The following is a 4789-nucleotide window of genomic DNA, read 5'->3' as shown; positions in this document are numbered from 1 at the left end:
CCTTATGCACTCAAGGTGTTTATACACCGAGGTAGTAAAGGAATAAATAATAAATGTTGCTTGCCACTAATAAATCAAGAATTGAAATTGAAAAGTTGTTTTACTTGATTTAATTGATATTGGATTGATTGTATTGTTATGCATATGAGTCATCACCAAGTCTAAACCTGTAAAAATCACGTAAAGTGCAAGATGGATGAGCAATAAAACTCTGGATTGGTGCACTTCTGGAGTAATGACAATCAGGGGTTGGGGTACATACATGGGGTATTAGCCGTGTACTTTTCTCGAGGCCGTCTGATCTACGAGTCTCTTATTTCAAATATTTTTCAAAACTAGGAGTTAGGTGAGATCTCATACTAACTACGGTCACGGAGTCGCGCCCGTGGTCGTTGGATGTTTATTGATGTTTTCGAAAGGAGGCATGGGGTTTTTCTTTTATTGATGTTCCAAATGGAGCATGGGTTGGACAACCTTGTCTATTGCGTAATCCAATGAATAAAAATAATGATTTACCTAATATTAATTAATCGAGTCTTAGTAATATAAATAGTTGAGTCGTGTGTTGAGTCTATAATTTAATGATGCATGATGATTGAGTATTAGTAGCATGTTATGGATTTCTTAATTTATTTTGCAGCTTGTATGTACTCAGCTTTGCTGATTGCGTGCTTTGTGTGTCTTTCTTTGGTCATGGCCTTCGCCTTTCAATGACCCTGTGACGATCCAATTTTTACACTTGTAATATTGGGGAGCAGAATTACCACAGATTCTTACACATGCAACATTCATCAGGGTTGTGGGATCTTGAGTAGAGAGTTGGTTGTTTGCATTTTATTTCTTTTGCAAGTTTGAATTTATTTTAATTCGATTTAATTCGACACTATTTCTTTTGGGTTTGAATTTATTTGAACACTGAATTTAATCACTTACTACTTTTATTGGGTTTTGAATAAGGGCCTTAATGGTTCCAAGTTGTATGGTTTCATTCGTTGGTTTTGAAACTTATTTATAACTGATTTAGTTTTTCCGCTGCTATTTTCTGATAAAGCCTTAACGTTTGAACACGTGGCGGTAGCACGCCAGTAATTCTCTTGAATATTGTTCAGGGTCCTCACAGGTTTAAAGAGAGAATTATTGGGGTGTTACAGATTAGGAAAGGGATTTAAGCCTTTGGACCCTCCACATGATCATTGGGTCGTAGGTAAGGTGGGCTTAGGTTCGATTTAGACTCAGTTTAGTATTTTGGCCATAACTTATTCATTATAACTCGGATATGGGCTTATAGTATATCGTTGGAAAGCTCTTTTAAAACCCATCCAAATATTTAATCATTGGACCTAGATTATGGACCAAAATAAACTGGTCTAAACGTTTTTATAAAAAGGACACGAAATGAATGATTTTAATGGACACGAAATGAATTATTTTGGGTTTAAAGGCACGAAATGAGGAAAATAAGTTATGGTTTGGTGAAATGGGTTAGGAGTTGGGTTGGCTTATGAAATGTATTGGGAATGAACATGGATTGAAGCACTCTAAAGATTACATACTCAACCCAACCAATAATGGCGGTGAAAAGTTGTTCATCATCGGGCTTGGTTTTGGGGAGACATTTTTAGGTGTCTACAGGCGTGTAAAAACAATAGAAAGAGAAGAGAAAATTATGATAGAGATTAAGAGAGAAAGTTAGAGAATTCGGTGTGAGTGTTTAGCCATGAATCAAGGAGTATTTATAGGCGAGGTAGCTCATGCAAGAATTATGGTAGGAGAATGTGAGAAGAATTATGGCAAAAAGAATTAAGGAATTACTAGGAGAAGAGAGCTAAAGAAATATGGAAAGTTTAATATTAAGGTGACTGAGAATAATTAAATTAAGGAAAGTATGTTGCCATGAAAAATAATATGCCAAAAGAGGTTTGCTTGGTGAGTAATCAAGGTTGATATAAGTTAGGAAAACAAGATGATCAAATATTTAGGAGATGTGAAATAAGAATTAAGGAAAGATAATAGATTTAAGGGAGATAATTAAAAATACAAATTACCAAAAAAATCACCCAAAATCCAACTAAGATGGCCGGAAATTTTGAGCTTCCATGGATCAAATTTTCGGACCATATTAGCAGTATTTAGGGAGTTATTTTGCTAGATTTAAAGAATTAAAAATAATTGTGTAAAATTTATATATTTTATAAAATAATTAATTAAGAGAATACCAATCATTCACTAAATAAATTAACTAAGAAAATCAGATTTTCCACACTAGGAAAATTCGAAATCCCCAGCTAATCATTAGGAATTTTCAAACCATTTAATTAAATAATAAAATATAGGTTTTGCTTAATTAAAATATCCGAAGATAAATAATCCAGTTTTTAAAATAAAATAAATGGATGATAAATCTTATCCAAAATGTAAAAATAATAATTAAGTTTTAAAATACTTTTGGCGACAAAATTCAAATATCATTTTGGCTTCAAAATTCATATAGTAAAATAAATTACTAAAATACCCTTTTTAGAAAATGTTAATTAATTTAATTAGAAAATATGTATAAAAAATACGGGATATCAACTCGATAGTGATGCTCAACTGAAACAATATCTCTTTGATGTCGCACACGCCCTCAATCTGTCAACATAACAAGAACTCATTCTCGGGAGATCAATTAACTGACTTTCACAAAATGACTTCACCATGATAACAAAATATCAAACATTAAATTCAATTGCAAGAGATATATATAAAAGACAAATGGTATCATATATGAAATAATATAAGTTAATGAATGCCCAAGACTTTATAATCATTTAAATAATATTACCTTTATAAGAAGTGTTTCCCATCCATTATCTCTTAATTTTTGGATAAGATACTTCGTGGTTGAGACAAGGTGCATTACATTTAATATATCTCGAGTTTTGCGCTGCAAATCTTGACAGAGAGAATCAATAATCTCCATTATTTCTTTCATGAGGTGTAAGACAAAAATGATGTCAAAGCATCAAGAGATAACTAGGCTTCCCCTCATTGAGAAGGGTTAATACCTTCATCTACCATTCTACCGATAATAACACACATTGGCTTTGATCATCTTCACCAAAACGTGTTGTTAATGGATTTCAAATAAATAATGAGAACTCATGTGTGTCTCGAGGCCGTTGTAAATAGCAAGTCTTATTCAGACTAGTTCTAATTTCAAGCTCATCATCGTTGTTAACTGAAGAAGAAATTTCAGTAGCTGCTCTAAGTTCATCACTACGCTTACAACTAAGAACCCAAACAAAATATTACTATATAATTCAACTTAGATAAGGATTGTTAAAAGGGATTATTTCTTTAGATGCATCAACCTATTAATGCTAGCTGTAGACAATGGGAAAAACAAATGTAGTAAGCATAAGGACAGTGATTAAATATTAGAGCTTGGAACCCATTTCATTCCCCTCTCATGTTACTTGCTCCATCATAGCCTTGGCATGGTATATTTCGAATATCAAGACCATAGCGAGAAAGAGATGAATATATGTCATTTTAGAGTCATCGATGAAGTATTAGGAACATTAACTAGGCTGAAAAACACTCTCTTATAAAGCCTTCATTGTCAACATATCGTAAAGGAAAAATTGGCTGCAACAACACCAACTATGACAAAGGTGCGTGTAGCAGCATAACCTTTCCTTTTTCACTTGTCATTTCTTTCTATCTCTCTCCTCATCACATGCAACTTTATTTTTCTCTCTCCATTTGCCACTGACAAATAGTACATCCTCGTACTATTGTTGAGTAGTTCAATGGTTTATGTTCCAAAGTTCCAAATGTAAGATATACAAGTACAAACATGATTTTAGCTTTTTATATATGATATTGTTTTGGATTATGAGTATACGCAATTACTTAATCATATTGATTTTAATAGTTTTTTAGTTAAAAACTCCTATGTCTTGGCACTAATAGCCTTGTTTGGTAAAGAGCTTTTAAGGAAGCTTTTAGCTTATTGAACCTATTAGAGGTTTGACTATTATCCAAAAGCTTATATAGTGTTTGGTAAAAAGATTATAAAAAGAGATTTTTAGACTCAAAAAGGTCTTTAAAAATGCTCAAAATATAAGGGTTTTTTTTTTAATTTTTTAAGTATCTTATATATTTAACATATGGCTTTTTAGTTGCTTTATATAGTAGACAACTAATACTTAACAACAATTTACCAAACACTTTTACGCAACCATCTAGTTAAACCAGTTAATACAATCAACTAACCAACACAACTATTCCATCCGTTTTGTAATAATTGCAACACTTCATTATTTGATAAGGGCTCACTACTATTTTAATACGAGTATTTCTCTATACTACCAACCGCACTTATACTACTTTTTTTATTTTTTTATCTCTCCTACTAAGGCCCCATTCACTTCACTTTAGTTTTGCTGATATGAAATTATTTTTACTGAACTGAAATTATTTTAACAGATTTTCTTTTATATTTCTTCTTTAAGTTTACTGATTTTATTGAACTGGAATTATTTTTACTGAATATTATTTTTTAAGGTTGTGAACAAAGCCTAATAATTAAATATATTTCTACCAACTATACTTTACATTATTACATTCCTTCTCTAGCCCCCACCCTAATCAATCAATAACATAATACTAAAACAGACACTATGAATGACACGTGTCATATCTCGGTGTTGTTTTTTTCCTCCAAAATCATTCCCCCCCCCCCTTTGCCAACAATATTAACTATTAATGTAAAATATACCTTATATATTCACCAAATCTTATA

The sequence above is a fragment of the Chenopodium album genome, chromosome 20 (assembly GCF_948465745.1).
Source record: "Chenopodium album chromosome 20, dcCheAlbu1.1, whole genome shotgun sequence".
Taxonomy (NCBI): Eukaryota; Viridiplantae; Streptophyta; class Magnoliopsida; order Caryophyllales; family Amaranthaceae; genus Chenopodium; species Chenopodium album.
Note: the sequence above shows the minus strand (reverse complement) of the source record.